The sequence below is a fragment of the Staurois parvus genome, unplaced genomic scaffold, assembly GCF_062004578.1.
Source record: "Staurois parvus isolate SC_StPar_1 unplaced genomic scaffold, SC_StPar_1.0 ptg000159l, whole genome shotgun sequence".
In the NCBI taxonomy this organism is placed as follows: domain Eukaryota; kingdom Metazoa; phylum Chordata; class Amphibia; order Anura; family Ranidae; genus Staurois; species Staurois parvus.
The window spans coordinates 3,911,095-3,938,599 of record NW_028317955.1 but is presented as its reverse complement, the minus strand read 5'-3'; the positions used below and the strand labels follow the sequence as shown (position 1 = coordinate 3,938,599).

The 27,505-nt window shown below is 43.2% G+C and overlaps 1 protein-coding gene across 9 annotated transcripts in view; it reads left to right on the top strand.

Moving 5' to 3' along the window:
* PPFIBP2 (PPFIB scaffold protein 2) overlaps window positions 1–27,505 on the top strand; it is a 297,974-nt gene that overhangs the window by 37,974 nt on the left and 232,495 nt on the right. For 2 of the 9 annotated variants that reach the window (XM_089675859.1, XM_089675860.1), the window contains exon 1: window positions 24,114–24,339. The exons of 1 other annotated variant lie outside the window; for it this stretch is intronic. The gene's annotated coding sequence lies outside the window, so the exon portion shown is untranslated. Of the gene's footprint in view, window positions 1–24,111; window positions 24,340–27,505 lie in introns of those variants that run through there. 6 more of the 9 variants (XM_089675858.1, XM_089675855.1, XM_089675857.1 and 3 more) reach the window with 6 other exon arrangements.

The following is a 27,505-nucleotide window of genomic DNA, read 5'->3' as shown; positions in this document are numbered from 1 at the left end:
GGTTGCACACCCTTTGGAAAACATAACTGAAATCAGTCGCTTCCTATAACCATCAATAAGCTTCTGACACCTCTCACCCGGAATTTTGGACCACTCTTCCTTTGCAAACAGCTCCAGGTCTCTCTTATTGGAAGGACACCTTTTCCCAACAGCAATTTTAAGATCTCTCCACAGGTGTTCAATGGGATTTAGATCTGGGCTCATTGCTGGCCACTTCAGAACTCTCCAGCGCTTCTTTGCCATCCATTTCTGAGTGCTTTTTGACGTATGTTTGGGGTCATTGTCCTGCTGGAAGACCCAGGATCTTGGACGCAAACCCAGCTTTCTGACACTGGGCCCTACAGTGCGACCCAAAATCCTTTGGTAATCCTCAGATTTCATGATGCCTTGCACACAGTCAAGGCACCCAGTGCCAGAGGCAGCAAAACAACCCCAAAACATCATTGAACCTCCACCATATTTTACCGTAGGTACTGTGTTTTGTTCTTTGTAGGCCTCATTCCGTTTTCGGTAAACAGTAGAATGATGTGCTTTACCGAAAAGCTCTATCTTGGTCTCATCTGTCCACAAGACGTTTTCCCAGAAGGCTTTTGGCTTACTCAAGTACATTTTGGCAAACTGTAGTCTTGCTTTTTTATGTCTCTGTGTCAGCAGTGGGGTCCTCCTGGGTCTCCTGCCATAGCGTTTCATTTCATTTAAATGTCGACGGATAGTTCGCGCTGACACTGATGCTCCCTGAGCCTGCAGGACAGCTTGAATGTCTTTGGAACATGTTTGGGGCTGCTTATCCACCATCCGGACTATTCTGCGTTGCAATCTTTCATCAATTTTCCTCATCCGTCCACGACCAGGGAGATTAGCTACAGTGCCATGGGTTGCAAACTTCTTGATAATGTTGCGCACTGTGGACAAAGGCAAATCTAGTTCTCTGGAGATGGACTTGTAACCTTGAGATTGTTGATATTTTGCCACAATTTTGGTTCTCAGGTCCTCAGACAGTTCTCGTCTCCTCTTTCTGTTGTCCATGCTTAGTGTGGCACAGACAGACACACAATGCAAAGGTTAAGTGAACGTCTCTCCTTTTTATCTGCTTTCAGGTGTGATTTCTATATTGCCCACACCTGTTACTTGCCCCAGGTGAGTTTACAGGAGCATCACATGCTTGTAACATTCTTATTTATCCGCAGTTGTGAAAGGGTGCCAATACTTTTGTCCAGCCCATTTTTGGAGGTTTGTGTGACATTATGTCGAATTTGCTTTCTTTCCTCCCTTTTTTTGTTTTGTCCCAATACACACAAAGGGAATAAACATGTGTATAGCAAAACATGTGTTAATGCAATACGTTTCGTGAGAAATACATGATTTCCTGGAGAAATATCAAGGGTGCCAACAATTTCGGCCATGACTGTATATACAGAGAGGTCATTTTAATACAAGTCACCTGATACCTTACACCCCTAGATTACATCTACCCGAGAGCAGAAAGCAATATCTCCTTAACCGTCACAGCCAAATATGTCATTTGTGATGTCTGGACGTTCAGAATATCATTCTGCATATTATCCTGCCAGTGGTTAGGATGTTACATGTACCTATGGAAGGTTATTGGCCATGGTATAACTTGTAAGGGATTTTGGTCCTAGCTTGGATCTCTGCCTAAAACCCCCCTCCTCAAATGAGGCGATTGGCCCTTAGCTTAAGAGACACCCCCTGCTGGGGAACAACAAAATAGGCTGTCAGGCCTGGAGAAGTAAGATGAAGAGACTCTCCCTTGTAACATCAGGAACCAACTTTGGGAGAAAAGGCACCCTTTTGTTCAGACACTTGAATGCTGCTTAAACCAGGCCTTCTGCAAGTATTCTACCTTCTTAAACCTCTTCCTTTATCTTTCTGTTGTGTTATTGCTCTCTCTTTATTCATATATATATATTGACTACATCTTTTTCTGTAAATATTTTTATTGCACCTTTTTGACTTTTTTAGTAATAAATCCTATTTTCTGAAAAGTGTTGAACTGTTTCTAAAGCTCTTTAATGCAAACTAAGAATCACTGTCTCTGAAGAGCGCTACTGTGTGTTTTAAACTTCTGCATACATCTGCCTGCGAGTGACAGTGTGTATACAGACGCTTATTCAAACATCATAGTGTTACTGCTAAGATTGGTGAGTTTCCTCCTTCTCTGTACAAAAAGGTGGTGGTGGCAGTGTGAAGGGTTAATTGCGTATTTAACCTGACCCAGTAACAATCGCTCTCAGGCTGCGGCACATAGATTGTGGTCCAGTGAGCTGGAAAATCTTTGTGTAGGTTGCAGCTGAGTGTGGCATTGTTATGCACGTGACAGCGCGGTTTTAGATTGGCTAGTCCTTTGGTCACAAGTTGGTGAGAAGGGCTGGGGGTCTGACGCCGCGCCCGTCACAACTCCAAGTGTGCACATTACATTAAAGGGGTTGTAAACCTCATACATAACATATGAATAAAGCATATCCCTCTATAGTGTTTACTTGTCTCAATTAAGAGCACTAACTGTCATTTCTGTCTGTTGCTCATTCCTCTGTTATCAGCAAGAGTCACTTCTGGCACGTTTTCCTGACACCATGGTGACTGGGGAGGGACCTCCAGCTGATTGACAGCCTCAGCTCTGTTCTTGTTTGCTCTGGGAAGGGGGGGGTGTCTCTTCCCTCCTACCAGCTCTCAGTGCTCTTCTCATTGAGCTCTGCAGTGTGTAATTTCACCTATCCACCCCGTTTTTTCTAACAGCTCAGGCAAGTTCTATATTTTCTGCACTTTAAAAGGCTGTAGAGAATAGAATACAGCAGATAAACAGGTACAACTTATATAGGAGGATTTGTTTCATCTCCGTGTATTACCTGAGGCCAGTCACTGTACTGGGTATATGTGAGGGTTTACAACCACTTTAAAGGCTAAGTTTACCAAATTCACCAAATTCCATCTCCCCTATGTATTAATATACCATTAATGTGTCTCTGTTGCAGAAAAATAAAAGCTTTCTATGATTTTTAGAAAAAGGTCTTCTCTCAGCCCTGGTGTGTTCCATAGAAAAATTCAAAACTTCCTGGTATGTAGATTTGGGATGTGAAAACTGTTAAGACACAAGAAAGAGTTCACCAGCAGACTTCATTAGCACACACGCCATGCACCCATCAACTATGTTTGCACGGCATCCCCCAGACGGGCATTTGCCTGGCTTGTCAATATAGGCTGCCACAGCTGCTAAGTTTGCACGGCATCCCTCCAGACAGGCCCATCCCACATGCTAAACCCTCTGGGGCTGTGGGTTGGACACCCCTGATGTAGTGCAAGGGGCTACAGAGTGAATGGATAGATAGGTGGTCCTTCTGTTCCATAGTTTTGGTAGATCTAAGAAAAATTGTACAGAGATTATACAATCATATTGTATAGTGTAAGGCCACCTTTATACATGTACATAGGAGGGAATGGACAGAGACACCCAGCTGTCAGGGCCCATTTTTGGGGGCATTTTAGGGCTTTTCTGCTGGTTTGGAAACAGGGGCGGACTGACAACTCATGGGGCCCCCGGGCAATAGGGGATCATGGGGCCCCTGTGTCCTTGCCCAAACTCAAAAACGCCTATGAAAAAGGTACCAGGGGCATCTCATGGGGCCCCCTGTGTCCTTGCCCAAACTCAAAAACGCCTATGAAAAAGGTACCAGGGGCATCTCATGGGGCCCCCTACTGACCCCGGGCCCTCGGGCAGTGCCTGAGTTTCCAAATGGTCAGTCCACCCCTGTTTGGGAAGCATACACAGTTCCCATGGACCAGCATGGATAGCTGTTTGATAGTTCTTTCACCCCTAGTACTGCATGTGTTTTCTTTTGCCTTGACATACACTTCAGGATTGTAGTCTTCTTACCTAGATCTGTGCATCCTATACTGCAAATGGCCCTCTGATGATAGGAAGGAGAATCAGTAAATGGAACAGCAGGTTGCTATAACCTGCCTGGCTATAATTATAATTTTCTGCTCTTCTCCAAGCTCAGGAATTCCAAATATTGACTGGATAAACAAGTATGGTGCTCATATTAAATCACATGATAGTTTATATCCCGGACCTAAGTCACCTTCTCAGATTTCTCTCCACATCCCCCATAAATATCTGTTTGCTGCACGTATTAAGGTTGGTAGTAGTGATGGCTATTCGTGGATATCCGTTCCTGAAATAAACCCAGCTTCAAATGTCTTCATTCACAGATCTGGCCTTTATATAACAAAGCAGAAATCAGCCAGGATGTTTGCATGGATCTGTGCCGGCAACTGTCTCCAGAAAGGCAATCTTAAAGCTGCATTGCTCCCAACTGTCCCTTATTTGAAGGACTGTCCTCCACTGGGAATAAAATGACTCTGTCACTACTTCCTGTCCCTCTTATTGCTCTGCTCTAGAGATCTGTACAAATACACATACAATTTACCTGCCAAAGTTGTTATATTAGGGGCAGCACAGTGGTTAAATGGTTAGCACTTCTGCCTGGCAGTACTTGAGCCATCAGTTCAAATCCCAACCACGGCACCACCTGCCTAGAGTTTGCATGTTCTCCCTGTGCCTGCATGGGTTTCCTCCCACACTCCAAAGACATGCTGGTAGGTTAATTGGATCCTGTCTAAATTGGCCCTAGTATGCGTATGTATGAATGTAAGTTAGGGACCTTAGATTGTACACCCCTTGAGGGTTAGGGACTGATGTGAATGTATAATATATGTATGTAAAGCTCTGCGTAAATTGACGGCACTATATAAGTACCTGCAATAAGAATAAATAATATTGAGCTTAAAGTGTTTCTAAAGGCTCAAGGTTTTTTACCTTCATGCATTCTATGCATGAAGTTGGAAAACTTCTCTGTGCTGCAGCCCCCCAATACTTACCTAAGCCCCCCTCAATCCAGCAATGTGTACTGGAGTCTTGGCTATCCCTGGACTCCCACTCCTCATTGGCTGAGACAGAAGTGGGAACCATTGGCTCCAGCTGCTCTCAATCACAGCCAGTTAGCCAATGAGAAGAGAGAGGGGGTGGGGCCGAGACAAGGCTCCATGTGTGAATGGATACAGGGAGCAGTGGGTGCCCCATAGCAAGCTGCTTGCTGTGGGGGCACCCGACAGGAGGGAGGGGCTTGGAGCGTCTGCGGAGAACCAGAGAAGAGGAGGATCCAGGCTGCTCTGTGCAAATCCACTACACAGAGCAGGTAAGTATTACATGTTTGTTATTTTTAAAAAAATAAGCATTTAGAATTACCAAAGGAACATGTTTTTTTTTAATAATATACATGTTATACTTACCTGCTCTGTGTAGTGGTTTTGCACAGAACAGCCCTGATCCTCCTCTTCTCGAGTGCTCCTGGCTCCTCACCCTTTACCAGTGTCCCCAATAGCAAGCCACTTGCTATGGGGGCACTGGTGCATGCTCACTCCTGAGCCTCACTCTATGTGCCTATAGAACACATTGAGCCACAGCTCAGCCCCACCCCCCGCTCTCTGCGTGCTGGCTGTGACTGACAGAAAACACGTTTGAAAAAAGGCAAAACGCAGCGGAAAAACACATCAACCGAAACCTGCATAGGTGTAAACCAGGCCAATATTTATTGCAGGAGGCCAAAAGAAAAGCTGACACATTTCAGGGCTCATTGGTCTCTCTTTATCAGGGTTTTTGTGATGGACTGAGTCAGAATACTGACATGATATATGGAATAGTGGATCCCAGGCATGTTTGACCAGCACACAGAGGAAATCGGCACTCTGAACCTTCTCAGATTACTTCTGGGGCCCCTGAGGATACCCTGGTTGATAGAGAGCTACCTCTAAAAATCTGGATTTAAAGTTTTGGGGCTCATTTACGACACAATGCAGATGTGCATGCACATGTGTTGCGTTGCGTTTTTGCAACACGTGTGTTGGTGTGCATTTTATAGCCCTTGCATATGGGGTGTTTTTTTGTCTTGTTTGCCTTGCAGTGCATTGCTTTTATTCACATCTGAGTACATTCTATCACGCTGGCTTGCATTGCACTGCACTGGAAGAATGTAGTGCATGTCGTACTTTATTTCAGCTCTCGGCAAATGCAATGCGCTGGTGTGAATTGCTTTCATAGGGAACCATTATTTTTGGTTGCCATGCATTGGGATTGCGTTCATAAACACACCCCAGTGCATTTAGTATGAATGAACCCTTATCCCTCCTTTTTAGGGGCCAGTGCTCTACGAGCATGTCTATTATTGATTTATTTAAACATGATAAGCCGTTTGTAATTTATGAGTAAGGTATGATCGATGATACAAAGACATCTTCAAGGCTCAGAACGGCGCTTTCTTTGTATTTGAAGTTCTTTGTATTAAACAGACTTGTTTTAATGGAAATAAAATTCCCTGAATGAGAATCGCAGACAAAGAAACCGCACTGATAAAACGCACGCTTGTTTAATTAAAGTCTTGTGATGTGAATAGAATCTGCTTCTCCAGCATTGTCAGTGTTATTACTGCTGAAACTTTCCCTTTCATCTCCTGCAGATTTCTTTTAGGAGACAAAATTTCATGGCGGTGCAAGTCTGACGGCAAATATTTTTATTTCTTGCCTGTGCTTAGGAAACCGAGCATATCAAGTATAAAAGTAATCCTGAGGGTATGATGTGTGTTAAAAGAAAGTCACTAGAGCATTTCACAAGCTGTGTGTCTATAAGATGTTTTTACATGTATATTGGGATTTAAAGGGGGCTCCCTCTTGGACCCTAGCTCGTCCTGTCACATGTGGCATGTGGAAGGTTCCCTGTGTGGTCCCAAAATGTTACTTTTCTGTGTGATCAAACAAGAACAATACAAGAATGTTGAAACAAGCTTGTAGGTGTGCTGTCAGAATATTTGATCCATGTTGCACACCCTGACCAGTCGGGAGTCCTTGCAGCACCCTTTTGACCATTTCTCTGTAAGAGGTTTTGTGTTTTTTGCATGTTTAAAAAATCATTTAAGGTCTGAAATGGAGTTAGAACCTCCAAAACATTATATAGTTTTGATAGAAGAGACCCTGCAGAATACAATAGTGGGTGGGTGTCAGATACCTGGTGGAGGAACCTAATGCAAGGACAGCCTCTCTTACACCACTGGGTCAGGGGCCCTGGTAAAGTGGCGTGAGGACACAGTGGCACACGCACTTCCTAGATCTTGCTAGCACCTGGTTCTGGTAGACCGGCTGAAAGTCAGCAGAGTCAGGCCAGGCAGCAGGCAGAAGTTCATAAAAACTGGCCAGGCAACAGGCAGATGAACAGCAGAGACTGGCTGGGTAGCAGAGGATCAGATCTCTCATCTGAAGCATTATGTAGATCAGGGGGGATCAACCTTTTGAAGAGCGAGGGCCACTTAAGTGATTTGGTACCCAATCGCGGGCCACAGTCAAATGAAGTGGTTCACAGAACCCTGTGCATGCGCTTCTCTGGTTGAGGGTCGAGGGCCACATCAGGAGACTCCATGGACCACATCAGAGTGCTCCGAGGGCGACAGGTTGAGCACCCCTGATGTACACAAAGAATATATTTAGGTGTATACTCCAATACTACAGAGTAAAAAACTAGAAAGAGAGGCCATACATACACTGTTTGCTCTGAACAAACATACAAGGAGGCAGAAAAGCACAGTGTGCTCTAGGGGGTGTTAGAGATGTAAATTTAGTGAGGCTCTCAGTAATGAAGTGAGAAGGCCTGTTTGGATTTACTTTACATCAGGCTGGATGGCTCTGCAAGTCAGGTCTCTAGCACCTCCCCCTGGTCCTGGAATCTTCCAGAAGATTTTAGAAGCTAGTGGGCGGAGGGGTGGAGACCAAGATCTGCATATTCATGGCATTCTGGCCAATCCTTGGAGGCCTGGCAGTGTGGAAGGTCCATAAATATGAGAGAGCCTAGCCAGCAGGAGAATCTAGTGACCAGGCGGAAGATGGAGTGTTTAGGTTTGTGAGGCCTGGGAGGTGACCCCAGGGAAGGGGGGCTCTGCCTCCAGGCTGGAGTTGAGCAGAAAGGAAAAAGCTAGACAGAGAGAACTGCACTGCAAGTCCTATCCAGAAGGAACCCTGCTCAACATGGAAGACTAGTACTGCTAAAGACCTGAACAAGCAGTCTTAGGCAAAGCTGCAGGTTAGAAGGGACAGAGTGCGTACCTCTACATCCCCAGGGTCCATAAGGGAGAAGGCTGCCAGATGCAGTATCCAGCATGCTTTCATGGGGCAGTGTCACGACTAACCTAATCCCTTGCTCTGGGACACTTATCCAAAGCAGCCAGGTGGGTTGGCATTTCCTCACCAAGTATTGGGACTTCGTGAAAGCTCACACAAGGGAACCTAGTGCTCCTTAAAGTATCTTTGCTACTGAATCTTAAAGGGACTGATACCACTCTGGTCGGAGTAACTTTCAGGATCCATGTCTTTGTACATAAACGCAGGAAGTTTGTCCTCAGTCTGTTCTTTCTAGTCAAGATGGGCATCCCATCCCTAATCCCTATCCAAGTTATTTTCCCCTATAAAACAACAAAAACAAGCCCATGGCCTGGATTCTTGACTATGTGTGTTTGCCAAAAATTCATGTTGCCTGGCTGTGCAGGAAATAGGGGGACCCAAAATCCAGCGGCTCCTTAGGGGGTAGCGCTACAACAGTAAGAAACAATTTCATGAATAGTAGTTTACAGGGCCATTAAGCAGTGGATGTGTATGGATTATTTGTGGAGAATAAGGATATTGTTTATTGTCACTTTAATCCCTTTCAGGTTTTTATATCTAATTTGAATTTATTTTTAGCAATAATGTTATTATTGCCTAGTATATTAGTATGAGAATCATTTCTTCTGTGTTAGTCATGTTTTTTTATAAATAGACCTTCCGTTCCCTTTTCCCTCAATAAAAGAGGTTTTAATGGTTCCTTTATAACATTTATTTTATTATTATTATATTATTATACAGGATTTATATAGCGCCAACGGTTTGCTCAGCGCTTTACATTAAAGTGGGAGACAATACAGTAACAATACAGTTCAATACAAGAGGGATTTGAGGGCCCTGCTCCTTGGAGCTTACAATCTAGGAGGGAGGGGTTAATGGTACAATAGGTAATAACTGTGGGGGATGGAGTGGTTGGAAGAGTAGAGGAATCCAGTATTAGCAGAGGGCGAGATAGGCTTCCCTGAAGAGATAGGTTTTCAGTGATCGCCTAAAAGTAAGTAGAGTTGTCGACAGTCTGATAGATTGGAGTAGGGAGTTCCAGAAGATGGGGGACGCCCTGGAGAAGTCTTGGAGACGAGCATGTCAGGAGGAGATAAGGGAGCTAGAGAGTAGGAGGTCTTGCGAGGAGCAGAGAGTACGGTTTGGGTGATATTTAGAGACAATTATTTTGTATGACTTTTTTTTACATTTGCTGCCTTGTGTCGTAGCCTTGAAGGGAGTATCTGAACCCATGAAAATCATTGGGTTTCATATTCTTTTAATAAAATACAGCTTTGAACTATTGGAACCAGGGGCGGACTGACCATTTGGAAACTCGGGCACTGCCTGAGGGCCTGGGGTCAGTAGGGGGCCCCATGAGATGCCCCTGGTACCTTTTTCATAGGCTTTTTTAAGTTTGGGCAAGGACACAGGGGCCCCATGATTCCCTATTGCCGGGGGACCCCATGAGTTGTCAGTCCGCCCCTGATTGGAACTAAGGTCAGTGCAGCAACATTAGGCTAAGTTTACACATGCAACAGGAGGTCTGTAAAGGTGGTTGATACATGTTTTTACTGTGATCCCCCCCTCCTTCAGCGGCTGAGGCCTCGATGAATTTCCTTGCAAGATTGATACCCCCTGTCGTGTACCACTCGCTGAACAAGACCCATTCAAGTGAATAGGGCTGTGCTGCATGTGGTTTCACCATGGTGGGGCAGGCTTATAGTAGGTAATGCAGGCGGTGAAGTGACATAATGCCTCCCAAACACCTGTCCAATGCCCTCTGAAAAGTGATGCACCACAGAACACTCTTCAGAGGGCAACATTAGTGGAAATTGATTTTTATCTTTTTCTGTGTCCCCTCTAGAGAGTCTCACCCTCTCAAGTTGTCCTAGTGACTATCCTCACTGAAGTAGAAAAAAATGGGAAATCACTAATCTTAATGTTTTCACTGGAAGAGGAGGTTTGGAAAAATCTTTCATTGGGGATTGAATGGTGACAATTGTCTATGATGGGATTTGCCATTACTTTGGAGAAATTTCCTCTTATTGTATCTTGGAGACAGGAAAAGGAAGGGAATCTCCACATAGTATGCAGACAGCAAAAACAATTGTGGAGCTTTTAACCTTTCCATACATTATACATTCCTTAAAACTGAGTTTTTTAGATACACTTTGACATTTAAATGACCCATGGACACATGTGACATCATACGATCGTCAGAAAAATAGTTCTGAGGATTTTATTCCAGCTATAATTTTGTAATATTAGGTATAAATGTATAAACTCAAAACATCCGTATTATGCTTTGAAACAGCATTAAGGAATGTGCTGATCTTTACACATAATCACTTCAAGGAATGAACCACACTGTATAAATAGTGTCTTTAAAGCTGAGACAGAGGAATCCATGAATCAGGTCTATATACTAACGCCTAGATCCTGGAAATTTCCCCCTTGTATACGATTTAGCTATTAGTTGTTACAGTCAACTGCAATTTGTAATATCCAAGAGGTTTGCGGCTTATCTAAACCTATTCTTCAATTCTAATAAGTGTCAGCAACATACCCCAGCACACTACTAGCTATGCCATGACCTGGATAATTGAGAACCTTCACAGACATCTTATAAATTATATTGGTGACATTAAAACCCAAGTGCAGCCAAAATGAAAAAAAAACATAAAATTCAGCACAAGGGACATAAATATAGTTAGTTTGTAGCAGGAGCGGACTGACAACTCATGGGGCCCATGGGCAATAGGGGATCATGGGGCCCCTGTGTCCTTGCCCAAACTCAAAAAAGCCTATGAAAAAGGTACCAGGGGCATCTCATGGGGCCCCCTACTGACCCCGGGCCCTCGGGCAGTGCCCGAGTTTCCAAATGGTCAGTCCGCCCCTGGTTTGTAGACAGGTGGCAACTGTATTAGTTGTACCTTGCACTTAAAAGTACTGCCTGGTGATTACACAGTTACATAGTTAGTCTGGCTGAAAAAAGACAAAAGTCCATCCAGTTCAACCATAAAAAAAAAAGTGATAATCCTATATCCAGAGTTGATCCAGAGGAAGACAAAAAACCCAGCAAAGCATGATGCAATTTGCTCCTGCAGGGAAAAAAATTCCTTCCTGATCTCCCGAGAGGTAATCGGATATTTCCTGGATCAACTTTACCTATAAATGTTAGTATCCAGTTATATTCTGTGTATCTAAGAAAGAATCCCGGCCTTTTTTAAAGCAATCCACTGAGCTGGCCAGAACCAACTCTTGAGGGAGTCTCTTCCACATTTTCACAGCTCTCGCTGTGAAGAAACCTTTCCGTGTTTGGAGATTAAATTTCTTTTCCTCCAGACGTAAAGAGCGCCCCCTTGTCCTCTGTGATGACCTCAGGGTGAATAGCTCTACACCGAGTTCACTATATGAACCACTGATGTATTTACACATGGAGATCATATCCCCCCTCATGTATTATACATGGTGATCATACCCCCCCTTATGTATTATACATGGAGATCATATCCCCCCTTAATCTCCTCTTCTCAAGAGAGAATAAATTCAGTTCCTCTAATCTTTCCTCATAGCTGAGCTCCTCCATGCCTCTTATCAGTTTGGTTGCCCTTCTCTGTACTTTCTCCAGTTCCCCAATGTTCTTTTTGTGAATTGGTGCCCAAAACGAAACTGCATATTCCAGATGAGGTCTTACTAATGATTTTTACCGGGGTAATATGATATCTCTCTCTCTGGAGTCTATACCTCTTTTAATACAAGAGATTATTTTGCTCGCTTTAGAACCAGCAGCTTGGCATTGCATGCCATTATTAAGCTTTTGATCTACCAGAACTCCCAGATCCTTCTCCACCATTGATTCCCCCAGTTGTACCCCCCTAATATGTATGATGCATGCATATTCTTAGCCCCCAAGTGCATAACCTTACATTTATCAACATTAAACTTAATTTGCCACATAGTTGCCCAATTACACAGAGCATTGAGGTCGGCTTGTAAATTGGAGACATCCAGTAAGGACGTTATTCCCCGGCACAGCTTGGTGTAATCTGCTAAAACTGAAATGGTATTTTTAATCCCAGACCCTATATTGTTTATAAATTTATTAAAAAGTTAGGGTCCCAACACTGAACCTTGGGGTACACCACTGATGACCCGAGATCATTCAGAGTAAGAATCATTAACCACTACTCTCTGAATACGATCTTTTAACCAGTTTTCTATTCATTTACATACAGATTTTTCCAAGCCTGTAGACTTTACCTTACACATTAGCCATGTGTGGGAAACTGTGTCAAACGCTTTTGCAAAATCCAAGTATACCACGTCCACCGCTACCCCTCTGTCCAAGGTTTTGCTCACCTCCTCATAAAAAGAAATCAGATTTGTTTGACAACTTCTGTCTTTCATGAATCCATGCTGTCTGTTGTTTAAAATATTTTTTCTAGTAAGAACTCATCTATGTGGTCTTCGGGGTCTATGTGATGTATGGGATTAACTTTTAGTGCGTCAGCCATTTGGCCTGTGGAGCGCCCCCATAGATGTGATATTTAAGCAGGAGGGGGTTGGTCCATGGAGGAGAAAGAGGTTGATCATGGGAGAGAGATGGACCACACGCACACACAGATGTAGTGCTGCACTTAAATAGGGTTGCCCTGCGGGAACCTGATAGGGATTTTGACGAGCCTTATTACCTTTGGTGGGTATTGCTACAAGCTAGAAGTGTAAGACAACACATCATAGCCCTAAAGATTCACACCATACGTTAAAGAGGAACTCTGTTACTTTATTAACCTGTTGCACTATCATGTAATTGATGGAACCAACCTTACAGAGAGAAATTGTATAACCATGTCATTTATTCAGTAAACTGAGTTACTGGTTAAGTGATTTGTTTGGTCTGATTTACTGGGAGTACAGCATAAGACTGAAATCCTCCAGTAAACTGGAACAGGGAACAAAGTGTATATCTTCATGTTAACCTTATGGGTATGGAGAGTAACAAGTAAAGGGAAGGAGGAGCAGCCAGTTTAGGATGGGAGACGGTGGTGGCCATTGACAAAGGTTCTGACTGTGGGGTAGATTGATGGCTGTATGGTCTACCCATCTAGGCAGAAGGTACCCTAAATTAGGGCCCACTGTGTAGGAGAACCCTCTTATGGACTGGGCCTGGACAACGAGTGTGTGAAGCCTAGAGAAGTACACAGCTGCTTCCATCCATACCTCCAAGCTTGACCAATGTAACTAACTATGTGAAAATATCTTTACCTGGAATTCTTCTGTATGCTGCTCATACTCCGTTAGAATGTTGTTCAAAAATGTTGTTCATTCATTCGATTTTATAATAGTTTAAGGGATCAACTGGGTGATTGTTTTTGACCACAATTATGAGGACAATCCACAGAACAGGGTAAAAAATGTTTCCAAAAGCAGAAAATTTTAACTGTGAATGTTGTTTTGTTTCAGAAAAAACATTTCGTAATGTACATGTGCATCCTGAATTCGAATGCAGAATTCAAAATGTTAGCAAGGCAATCAAAGAAAATTTTCATTAAATTTGTTGAGTCCACAATGGTACCATTGAATGCTCTGACGGACACAATTATTCTAAATTTCGATACAAACACTTGAAAGAAGTTCTACTTTTATATGGCCATTTTTCTTCTTTCCCCTACTGATTTATGTTGTTTGAATTGTAGACAACACAGCAGAAGACCTCTGTAGAGTGTCACAGAAGTTGTTCCATAAAGTTTATCAGTGCTCTGTGTAGAATGTCATTAGCCTTTATCTTACATTGATAAGATTTGTGTTTGCTTTTTGTAACATTACCCAGTGTACATTCCAGACCTCATCTGGTTCAAAGAGGTTGACTTTGGTTTACACCTAACAGAGTAGACTATGGTGACCTCCTGCCAACTCTGGACAGAATTGAACCTAATGACTGTCTTTAATGGACAATTTTTAGTCTGTGTGGTATTCAATAGCCATTGCAAATCTATTTATGTTCTTATGTGACCACGTCACATAATTGTTTGGGCTATGTTTCGGAATGGATATCTCAGTGTTGCTGCCATAGTACAGTCAGTACGATATTTTAACTACGTACAAAAATGTAATTTGTGATATCCATGTAATGAGCGTCATTAAAGCTGATTAGGAGCATCTTGTATAGCAATATTTTAAGTCAGCTGAAGAGTCATAAGGGATATGAGATGTGGTAATCATGGGAATTATAAGATTATTAAAGGACAGCTCTGCTTATGAAAGGAACTTGAATCCCGTTTGGGGCAACGTAACAAGTTCTTTTAATCTTTTTCACTCAAACAGTCACTGATGCTCGATTATGCTACGTCCCCGAACAATCCATTTGTTTGTCAGAAGTCCATGAAAATGCCAAACGCTCCTGAATATGAGAGAGCAAGTGACTGTTCCTCTTCCTGGCAGTGATTGCGGCCAGTCATAAGACCCATACACTGCCACCTAAAGGAGGTCATTAACTCAGTGACCAACACGGAGCTTCCAGAAGGGTTAGACCCAGGGCTCCTTCAGACTGACAGAGTGATGGGGGAATGCAATAATGGTGGGTATTAGTAGGGGAAAGAGATTTAAGAGAACCTGGCATGTTTCCATAAATGGCATAAGAGTGAACGTCTACAGTAAATGGGAATAGAGAACAAAGTGTAAACCTTCATGTTAACCTTATGAGTACTGGAGAGTAACAAGTAAAATGATGAAGGAGCAGCCAGTTAAGGAAAGGAGGCTGAGGTGGCCAATGACAGATGTTCTGTCGGAGAGGTGGATTGGTGGCTGTATGGTCTACCTGTTCAAGCAGCATAGCAGAACCCTCCCATGGACTTTGCCTGGATCATGAGTGTGCAAAACCTCTCAAAGTATATAGAAGCTTCACTCCATGCCTTTGGGTTGTGTAAAGTGTAAGTGGTCTTTTACTCCAAGCTTGACCAATGTAACTGTGTGACTTTTCCTCTTCTTCCCTGTGATTGTGGCCAGTCTTAAGACCCAAATACTGCCACCTGAAGGAAGTCATTAACTTAGTGACCAACATGAAACTTCCAGAGTGGTTAGACTCAGGGCTTCTGCAGACTTAACAGAGTAAAGGGGGAATGCAGCAAAGGTGGGTATTAGTGGGGGGAAGGGTGGAAAAAGGTTTAAGAGAACCTGTCATTTTGCCATAAATGGACAAATTTATAGATTAACTTTAAAAGGATATTTTTATTTAGTTTTGTCAATTTTTACTGCTCTATGTGGTTGTGTTGGCTACATCGGCTCAGTTTTAGCTCCCCTTACCAGACCTTCTGCTGTATATCTACATTAGAAATTAGAAAATTAGAAGGCACTAGGCTAGGAGTCACTGCTAGGAGGGAGGAGCGGGGTGAGTAGAGTTAAGCTGGCCATACATTTTAGTAATCCTAATCTTGTTCAGCTCAGTGTGTGGATGGAGGAATGTCCCTTGATGGCTATTGTGTTCTGACAGCTGGCACCCATGGCTATCAATAACCCAAATAGTGGCTGCATCTCATTGGATGAAACTGTTGTTCTGCCAACTCCTTAGATTTTTGAATAGAAAAATGTTGGGTGGGAGAGGGCCAACAGGGCTCGATATTCAACCAGTTCATCAAAAAGCAGCTATAGTTCGCTCCATGTATTTCAGGTTTTACTAAGCGAATGACTAGGACAATTTCAGTGCTTTTGCAGTGAACTTTGAGGATGAATTGCTCCAGAGTGCTTGCAGCTACAGAGAGGTCAGTGAGGGTGTACTTTATTGCTCATATTTTTCTAGCTAGGTATATGTGAATAATTGAATGTCTATAGTGTGGTCACAGGTTTACTTGTACAAGGTACTATAAAAAGAGAATTTGCTTAATAGAATTATGAATTCCCATTATTTTTTATGTATTGCCAGTAACTGCTATCAAATGAATAGCCCCAGATTGCAGTTCTTAATTTGTACCTTTGTAATGATTTTTTACTACGTTGTAAAACTGTGCTTCAACATAACAGCTCTTTCTTTAAAGGACTACGGTACTATCATAAAAAAAATTTATTCTGATAATTGTATGTGGTTGATATATGTAATGATAGCCTTGAGTACACAAATTACTTTTTGTCAGTGGACATGTCTAAAGGTTTATCATCCTCCGCACTTACTCATTGCCCCCAAATCGCCCCATCTTCTGTGAGATTGTCCCAGGATTCAAACACAATCCCAGCATCTCACAGGCCTGATTTGTGTCCCAAAGCCAATACAGGCTCTGTTGTTTAAGCAGAGATAAACCAGCATCAAAGCATACAATGTGTGGGAAGCTTGCCTGGCAGAAAGGGAATGTCCCAAAGGGCTGATTGATGGATCATGCATGGGCTAATAACCTGCTGCATGGTTGACATCTACCCATCCTTTAAAGTGGAACTGCACTGCACCACAAACCAAAAATGCTGTTTAATTCATTGTTAATATTCAAAACAAACTCACCCATCCATCTATGTCTCCATGCTTTATTTTTCTGAGAAATCGTTTTGAAAAACACCCCCTGGCATTTCTGGCAGCGGCCAGAAAGGCGGATGCTTTGTGTAGCCCTTACTTCCTGGACTCCATCTGCCCTTAGCTTAGGCATTGGCTGAGCCAAGAACCCTCCCCTCCTGAAGACTGCTGAGATGTATGACATCATTTGCCTAGGCATGGAAACCAGGAAGTAACTGAAGAAATGCAAAAAAAAAAGTTTAAAAGAAGTAAATATTATATACTTCCCTATCCATTTACTAATGCTAGCAACATAATGATTAAAAATAGTCCATGTTGATTGAGAGGGTGAAGTTTCACTTTTTCATGATGTAGATGAACCGAAAAACTAAAGTTCTGTTGATCAAAAAACAGAAATAGCCCATTCTGTTGTGCAAACAATTGTTTACATTTTCTTAAAAAAAAAACAGCATGTTGTCAGGTACTTTCGATTGCAACACGAAAATCGCGTGTCGCAGCTGGCACATTAATGATGTGAACAAAAATAATGTTTCGATGTTTGACACGAATTTGGTTTTGTTTTTTTGACTCATCTATGGCCTGCTTTAAAGTGTAACTAAAGGTAAAACTTTTTTTAGTTTTAGAGTGGAGAGGGATTAGAACACCTGTCAGGTTTCTATTGCTGTCTATGCTCCCATCAGGGAGATTCACTCTCTCTATTTGTCCTGTGTACTGTTATCATCGAAAGTGGAAGAAAAAAGGAAACCCCACATTTTGGGTTGACATCAGAACACTAATAAAGGGGAAATCGTCCAATGGGGACACAAATTCTGGTGACCATGGTGACACACTGGAGTTCCCTCACTATGGAGGGATTTCCTCCCTCTTCCTGTTTTGGCTAAGGGACAGGAAGTGAAGGGAAATCTCTCCAATGGAGACACAAAAAATTGACAGGGATTATAACCCTCCCTTAGTCGATCCAAAATGAGAAAAAAGTTGTGTCTATAGTGACACCTTGAAACCACAGGCACATGCTGCATTGTAGCCTGCAACTTGTCTGACAAGACGGAACGATCATTTAAAATGTCAGTCCACACAAAACTAATATGGCCACTTGTTGTGGTAATTATAAGGGTTTCCCACCCTTTCTGTTGGATTTTTCCATTTACCATATTTTTCGCTCCATAAAATGCACCTGACCATAAGACACACCTAGGTTTTAGAGGAGGAAAACAAGAAAAAAAATATTCTGAACCAATGGACTGCAGACATAGTACAGGAAATGACTAGAGACTGCAGGCATGGTACAGGAGATGACCAGAGACTGAGGACATAGTACAGGAGATGACCAGAGACTGAGGACATAGTACAGGAGATGACCAGAGACTGCAGACATACTACAGGAGATGACCAGAGATTGCGGACACAGTACAGGGGATGACCAGAGACTGAGGACATAGTACAGGAGATGACCAGAAACTGAGGACATAGTACAGGAGATGACCAGAGACTGCAGACATACTACAGGAGATGACCAGAGATTGCGAACGTAGTACAGGAGATGACCAGAGACTGCAGACATACTACAGGAGATGGCCAGAGACTGCAGACGTAGTACAGGAGATGACCAGAGACTGCGGACATAGTACAGGAAATGACCAGAGACTGCAGACATGCTACAGGAGATGACCAGAGACTGCAGACATGATACAGGAGATGGTCAGAGATTGCAGACATAGTACAGGAGATAACCAGAGACCAGGGCCGGACTGACCATTCAAGCACTCGGGCACTGCCCAAGGGCCCGGGGTCAGTAGGGGGCCCCATGAGATGCCCCTGGTACCTTTCATTGGCTTTTTCATAGGCTTTTTTGGGTGTGGGCGAGGACACGGGGGCCCATGAGTTGTCAGTCCGCCCCTGCCAGAGACTGTGGACATAGTACAGGAGATGGCCAGAGACTGCGGACTTAGTACAGGAGATGACTAGAGACTGCGGACATAATACAGGGATGACCAGAGACTGCGGACATAATACAGGTGATGACCAGAGACTGCAGACATAGTACAGGAGATGACCAGAGACTGCAGACCTTTGGGGAGCGGGTACCCGAATTTAACAGGTACCCGCTTCCACTTCCGCAGAGTAGTCATCCCTCCCGATCTTCTGGGACACCTGACAAGTCCCAGAAGACTGCTGGACCATTTACAAAGCGCAGTGCTTCTCGTGCATGCGCAGTGGGACTAAAGATGCCGGCGCCAGGGAAAGAAGACGGTCAGGACACCGCTGGACCGAGAAACAGGTAGGACCGAGGACAGGTTCTGCTGCACAGAAGAGACGAGCGGCCGGCCCGGTATTCTAACACGGCGACGGGCGGAATAAGACACACAGACATTTCCCCCCATTTTTTGGGGGGAAAAAAATGTGCCTTATGGAGCGAAAAATACAGTATATTATATTATGTAATGGGAATGTAACAGGAAGAGCTGAAATACAAAATAAATCGGGATACCCTAAACTCCCAGGTGGACAGGAACAAAGTCAGGAGTTTTGGTAGTATTCAAATGAAATCTATGGTCACAGCATACATTTAATTTTGTAACATCAGCTTTGCAATAACAATACAAACAATAGTTATATTTGACAAACCAATATAAGATTACTTGAAAAATCTCCTTTTATTTTGTGAGTTCTGCCTGTTTGATGGGCATCTCTATCCACAACTTCCTGGATTCCCTGCATGCTTTGCAACTTCTCTGCTGTTTACCTTCCACTTCTAAGGACTACATATCCCATGGTACCTTGCTGTCTGCAAGCCAATTCCTGTACTGACTCCGCCTCCTGAAACTCCTCCTCTCAGCCCTTCTGTAGTTCAGAAAGCAGTCTCTGTGAAATGTGTGACACAGCAGGGCCTACCTACTGGGCATATTGAAAATGTGCCACAGAATTCCAGGAGTTAAATGAGTGGGGAACGTCACAAAGTAAGTTTACTAATTTTAAGATTGTACAGATTATTAGGAAATAATTGAAGTACAATGTGAAAATGATTATAATAGTTTACATTTTGACCATAGATACATTTGAATACATATAAGAAGCCGGGGTCTGACCTAGACCAGCCATCTTGACCTGTAACAGATATCTAGTGTGATAATTCACCCTTCTAGTTGTCAGAAGCATTTGGTGTCTTTGTTTTTGTAGGGTGGGGACGATTTAAATTTACTGTAAAGTTTTATTTCTGTGTGTGACCCCCATTGAGGAGATTTACCCTACTTCCTGGCCCTGTGACCCATAAAAAATAAATGGGGGGTGCTGTTGTCAGCAGGAAAGGAAAGTGCACATGACTATACCCATAATATCGGGATCTCAAAGTCTTCCCCACGCTGCGGCTCTTGCACGCGGTACTGATGTTTGCGCATCAGCATTTCTGGACGTCATTTCAGTGTCTTGTTATTTTGTGTTGTGTGGATTCATGCGTTCAATACATTCCATAGGCAAAATCTATGAATGTTGAAAATAACTCTGCTCATATCCATGCATATTTGTGCATAACGGCACAAAATACAGGCTGAAAATGCAGCGCTTGTTTACATGCCTGTGTATACAGGCACATTGTACACAATGGGCTGCAAAAGTTTTTTGCTTTTGTTTATGCTCCCAATAGAGAGATTTCTCATCATTTCCTGTCCTGACAGAAAGTATGGGGAAAATCTCTCTGTGGCAGACCCAACAGGGACAGGGGCTTTTGGAGGGGACTGCATCTGAGGGAGCCTGGGGGGGGGACATTTGGAGTAGTTTACTTCAGATTCGAGTCCATGTCTCCCCAAAACACACCAAATTATAGAGCCCCCTCAGATGCCAAGGCCATGGTCAGTAGGCAAGATGCTAGCCTGCAGTCCCCTCCAAAAGCCCCTGTCCCGGTTGGGTCTGCCACACTCTCCATTAGGGTCTTAGACAGCAATAAAAACCCCAATATGGTTTCTAACCAGGGCGGACTGACCATTTGGAAACTTGGGCACTTCCCAAGGGCCCGGGGTCAGTAGGGGGCCCCATGAGATGCCCCTGGTAGCTTTTTCATAGGCTTTTTTGAGTTTGGGCAAGGACACAGGGGCCCCATGGTCCCCTATTGCCCGGGGGCCCCATGAGTTGTCAGTCCGCCCCTGGTTCTAACCCTTCCCTACTCTATCCAAAACAGAATCAAGCATTATGGCTGCATTTAAAGGAGGTCTTGGAGCCTAGTTAGTTATGTGTGGCTTCCAACTGTAAGATCTCCCCATCAGAATTATTTTGCCCTGCCACATGGAGTCTCACTCCACTTTCTGCACTCTCCATAGTAAAAAATAAATTAATTCCAGATCCCTGCTGAACCTGCTGAAATTAGAACCGTCTAACTGGCTTAAAGTGGAGCTCCAGTCAAAATAAAAAATAAATAAAAGTCAGCAGCTACAAAAAACAGACACTCACCTGTTCTTCGATCCTGTGGTGTCCTCACACCAGCCGGGTTCATCAGCTGTACTGTGTCCCCGGCGCCGGCATCTTCACTGTGGGCACTTGGCTGTGACAGCTTGTGGCTTCACAATTGGGCACCCACTGTGCATGTGCAAGAAGCGCTGCGCTTTGTGAATGGCCCTGTAGTCTTCTGGAACCTGTCATGTGTCCCAGAAGACTACGGGGAGGACAACTTCTATTTCCGTCCGCCTAGTTGATCGCAGTGGAAGTGGGAGCAGGTACCTGTCAAATTCGGGTACCCTCCCTGCTCCCCAAAGGTACCAATCTATAACGGGGAGCAAGGGGGGGGGGAAGCCTTAAAACGTAACTTCCCCTTTTGGGTGGAGCTCCACTTTAAATCTTCACAATAGCAGCAGCCCAATGGACCATTGAAAAACAATGGTGCAACCTGGTTTGACTATCAGTCAATAGTAATATGTGCTACAAAAATTTATAAGTTTATACCTCATCTTTACCTTGTTGTTAGAAACATGGCCTGCGTTTAAGGCAACCCTGGGGGAGATACCAGCAGAACTATCAGTCTCAAGTCTTCCTTCATCTCAAGGTAAGCCCAAGAAGTCCATCTTGAAGCCAGAGAGGTTTGATATTGTGAGACCCAACTTTATGTAACAAGGGCACCTCCATATTAAACAATAACTGGATAACCCTAAAGATTAGATAATAAGCCCCATTCACACCTGGGCGATTTGAAGTGTGTTTCCAGAATGGAATTAAATTGCTTTGGAAATCAGAATTTCCTTGTTATTCTAGTGTGCCTGCTCGCATCTGAGCCATCTGCTGAAGCTCGAAGCTCAGGAAAAGTACAATAGCATCTTTGGGGCATGATCACGCATTTATAGCCCTAATAGACTTCAGCGAGAGAGCCTGAAAAACACACATAATGTGCTTTTTTCGCACATAACAACTGTTTGCTCCCCCTAGGAACTAGCTTTTCATTGGCTAGAACAAAATTTGTTCAAGCCTGAAAATACACATGAAACACAATACTAACGTGCAAAAAGAAATTCACAAAAAATGACCGAAGATTGGTAGAACGGTGGCTTCCAAGTGTTTGGCTCGCAGTTGTATACACGTATTCGCCACCACACTACGGATCATCGAATAACATCCAGAATCTTTATTATGGAACGATCACATCACAGAGGATATAGTGCAATGTTTCGGAGCCATACAGGACCCCTTTGTCAAGCACATAATCACATGCCTGACGGAGGGGTCATGTGTGGCTCTAAAACGTTGCACCTTAACGATGTCCTCTGTTATGTGAACGTTCTTCAATACAAATTCTGGATGTTATTCGATAACCCCAGGTGTGCTGGCGAATATGTGCTTTTAATCTGTGATGTCTCCATTTCCAGCTGGTTGTTGCTTCAGCACCCGCTACTCCTAAGTCTTATCCAGGAAAGTGTGAGATGAAATATTGACATTGGCTTGTGGTTGTGGCACAATCCCCTTCACATAAATGGGCAAGTTTGACAGTTGGGACTGCCTGTCAAATTTGACTTTGTTATTGGTTTACTTTGTGGCCGCAACATGTTTAGAATCACCTCTGGCTGCCTTATTAGGCTTTTCTCCTGAGATCGCCTAGGCTAGGGATGTCAAACTGGTGGCCCTCCAACTGTTGCAAAACTACAAGTACCATCATGCTTCTGCCTTTGGGAGTCATGCTTGTAACTGTCAATCTTGCAATGCCTCATGGGACTTGTAGTTTGGCAACAGCTGGAGGGCCGCCCGTTTGACACCCTTGGCCTAGGCTACCTGAGCAGAAGTGGGGGCGGGTACCTGTCAAAACTAGGTACCTGCTCTCTGAAAATAAAAACCTCCAAAAGAGGAAGAGAAGGGGGGAACATACAGTGGAACTTCCTGTTTTAGGTGAAGTCCTGCTTTAACTGCTTGTTTATTTTAGAGGAGAGTAAAAGCACTTTTACTTACCTGATCCTCTGCATTCTTGGCATATGGTGCTCCCCCATGCTCCGGCAGTGGACTCTCCCTCGGCATCAATACATCTAATGTTATGGACACTGCATCGGTTTTGGTGATGTCAGAACATCGGACTGATGGAGCATTGGGAAAAGACACTGTGGGGACTGGTCTATTAGTGTAGAGGGGCAGATATGTAAGGCTGCCATACATGAGTAATTTGTATTCGTTCTACCAGCAAACAACAGAAAATGACTTGATTCCCCCATCCATACACTTGATGTGGATGGGGGAATCCCTCCTGCTGAGCTATTGTATTCTGACCGCAGGGAGACATCTCTGCCATCAGAACACACTAGACGGTGGTGCTGAACGAGAGACAAATTTCCAACAGACTGGTTGGACGCAGATCAATCAAAGATTGCCTATAGATGGTTCAAAATTCAGGGAATTTCAATCCATGTATGGCCGGCTTCAGGGGCGGACTTATCATTTGGAAACTCGGGCACTGCCCGAGGGTTTGGGGTCAGTAGTGGGCCCCATGAGATGCCCCTGGTACCTTTTTCATAGGCTTTTTTGAGTTTGGGCAAGGACACAGGGGCCCCATGATCCCCTATTGCCCAGGGGCCCCATGAGTTGTCAGTCCGCCCCTGGCCGGCTTAAATCTTCTTTCCGAAATGAGCAGTAGGGCACAGTCCCACTGCAAAAGACAATTTCATTTTCCAGTTTCCCAGAGTTGGGCTTGAACCTGCCAGCACCCACTCCAAACAAAAATCCCTGTTCAGACCAGACCAAACCTTTGAGCTTTCTACCAAACATGTTTGCATCTTTCCACTGTCTGGCTGCAGACCTGTCTGTCAAGTCCTATGCTTGACTGCAAAGTGGAACAAAAACAGAGAGGTGCCTTTAATGTAACTCTTTGAAGTTGGGATTGTTTAAGATGGAGCTCCAGGCAGAAATGAAGATGGCGGAGATGCCTCCCGTCCCCTTCCTTGTTAGTCAGCAGAAGAGGCTGAGCTCGAATCATTTGTAGCAATCAGATTGTAGCTGTTCTTGTTTTTCCTGGGCAGCGCTCAGCATTATTGCAAGCATGTGGTTTTGGTGTGGTGTGCCCTGAGCTTGTCATTAGCTTCAAAGTAAGCAGTGTGATGTGATTCCTGGGACAACTTTCCCGGATTAAAGAGCCAGGTGGAGAGGATCCTGTGTCTGACGGGACACTGAGAGCGTGGAATAAGGTAACGATCATATGTAACTTGCATCATGGATGGAGCAAAGCAGCAAACTACAAGGTAGCTTCTGGGGGCATTTACTAAAACTAAATCTGGAGCAGCTATGCATAGTAACCAACCAGCTTCTAGGTTTTACTGTCAAAGCTTAATGGAACGAGCAGAAAATTCTGTGTGCACCGGTTTTACTAAATCCCCCCCCCCTTTGTTTGTTATATATAGGAAGAAGGGGGGATCACCTGCGGGGAGTCACCTGATGGGGGGGTCACCTGTCCAAGTATATCTGCCAAACCAGGGAAAGCATTAGACAGCCAGTTTGCCACTGTAGCCTTAGAGTTTATTTTTAATTCTTGCACTGATAGTTTTTCTGCTAATGGCAAGTTAAACTTAATTATTATTATTATTTTATATTTTATTTATTTGTTTTATTTTATTTATATATTATTATTATTATTGTTATTATTATTATTATTATTATTATTATAATACAGTATTTATATAGCACCAAAAAGTTTGCTCAGCGCTGTACAATATAGTGGGGGACAGGACATGAGACAATACAGTAACAAAACAATATACGAGAGGTTCGAGGGCCCTGCTCTCTCGAGCTTACAATCTAGGGTATTATTATTATTATTATTTTTATATGTATTTATTTATTTGCTTTATTTTATTTATATATTAATATTATGTTTTTATTACTATTAGTATTATTATTATTATTATTATTAATAATAATAATCTATTTTATGTATTTTTTGTTTTTTCATTACTATTGCTATTATTATTATTATATTACTATTACTATATATTATACTAACAGACTAGAGAGATAAAAAGGTGCAGCGCTAAAGATTATGGTGCAAAAAACCACTGAAATGTTAAGTGCCTTTCATAACACTTTGGGATATTGCTCATAACATTTCAGTGGTTTTTTGCACCATAATCTTTAGCGCTGCACCTTTTTATCTCTCTAGTCTTTTGGAAAGGTCTGTTGGTTACCTTTTTGGTGTTCTAGCGGCTTTTGCATTTTTGAATACGGTACATCTAGGTAGCGCTCGCTATACAATCTATATATATTATACTAACAAGCACACATACAAAACACATTCATATTTACCATTAACATGTACTGAATAGAAGTAGAATGTGATCCCCGTGTTTCATGGCTCAGTGGTGCTACGCCTGGCCTATAAGATGTCATTTCCAGCTGCACACATGCTTCCGAATTTCTGTTGTAAGTCATCTTCAAGATGGTGTTTGCAAAGAATTTGTCTGCAAAGCTCACTACACTACTAGATATTTAACAGATTTTACTACAGTTATGTTTTGATGAGAAACATCAAGACATTATGTAGGCATGGGGCTATCAATCTTCTGAGTGCCAATGATGATGGTTTTGTGTACCCACCATGGTACATGTGCCTTAGGTTGCTGAGCCGTGTGCTAAGCCTCATCAGGCATGCTTGGACTCCTACCGTTTATCTACTTCTACAAATACTCGCTGTCTGGCTGTCATGCTGATCCAGTGGCCGCCGAACTTTTCAAGTAGAGCTAAACCCTAACTTGATGAGTTTTGACATTTAGTTTTTTTAATAATCATAGATGTCATAAACAAGTGCTTTTTTTCATAAAATACTTTTTGTTTCATCTCAGTGATTATTATTATACAGTATTTATAAAGTGCCAATAGTTCGCTCAGCGCTGTACATTACAAAGGGGGACAGAATATGTGACAGAACAATAACAATACAATGCAAAACATGAGGGGATCGAGGGCCCTACTCTTTCGAGCTTACAATCTAGGAGATGCTGATCTCCTTCAGGCCCTTTAGCCACTTCTACATGCATGTTCAGTTGCACATCACAGCTCTGAATCGGTTTCTTGTTTTTGACAATGGCGGACCATGCCTATGCAATGTGTACTGGTGATGCTTTAGTCTCAACCGGGGGAGCTTGTGGACAGGACAGGAATATAACTAAAATCAAAACGTTGTACTAGTTTTGGATAGAGTATAGAGGGATTAGAACACCTTTCAGTTTTTGTTGCTGTCTGTGTCCCTGTTCGGGAGATTCACCGTCTCTGTTTGTCCTGTTTCCCATTATCATTGAAAGTAAAAGAAAATCCCAAATTTTGGGTTGTCCCCAGAAAAGTAATAAAGAGAAAATCTACTAGTTCTAGTGACCTGGGGGTCTTCAAGAGATTCCCTTAATTTGCAGGGATTTCCTCTTCCTGTTTTGGCAATGGGACAGGAAGTGAAGGTAAATCTCCCCAATGGGAGAAAGAGGGCAAAAATAAACCTTACAGGGGTCATAACCCTCCCTTACTTTATCCAAAATGAAAAAAAAAAGTTTTGCCTTTTAGTTCTACTTTTAATGAGATACTATTCATTTGGTGTAAATCTACTTTAAAGTGAACTATGTTTATGGATGTTTAACAAGTTGTGATTGATCTTTACAACAAGCCCTCACTGACCTCTGTAGCTGCAGGCACAGTGAAGCAGTTCATTCTCAAAGTTCAAAGAGCACTAAAATCCACCTTGATGTTGGTGCAACAGCATTATGGCACTCCTTACCTGTCAAATCGCCTTCAACTTTGCTAAAAATGAAATTGATGTTGTAAGTCAAACACAGAGACTTTACATCATACACTCTGTAAAACTTTTTTCAGGTTACTTCGTAGCCTAACATATTGGTCTCCTGGCTCACAGCACAGAACATGTATACTGACAGCGTTTTCTTCTTATCTTTGCCAAAAAGTAAATCATCAGGACATTTTCAGTCAGACATTCTTCAGCTTGCTGGAAATTCTATGTACACCAGTACATTATTATTATTATTATTATTATACAGTATTTATATAGCGCCAAAGGGTATGCTCAGCGCTGTACAGTAGCAAGGGGGACAGAACATGAGACAAGACGGTAACAATACAATACACGAGGGGTTCGAGGGCCCTGCTCTTTCGAGCTTACATTCTAGGAGGGAGGGGATGGTGGTACAGGAGGAAGTGGCTGAGGGGGATGGAGTGGTGGGAGAAGTGGAGGAGATCAGTTGTTAGGTGAGGGTGGGGTAGGCTTCCCTGAAGAGATGGGTTTTCAGGGTGCGCCTGAAGGTGAGGAGGGTAGGTGACAGTCTGATGGATTGGGGTAGGGAGTTCCAGAGGATGGGGGAA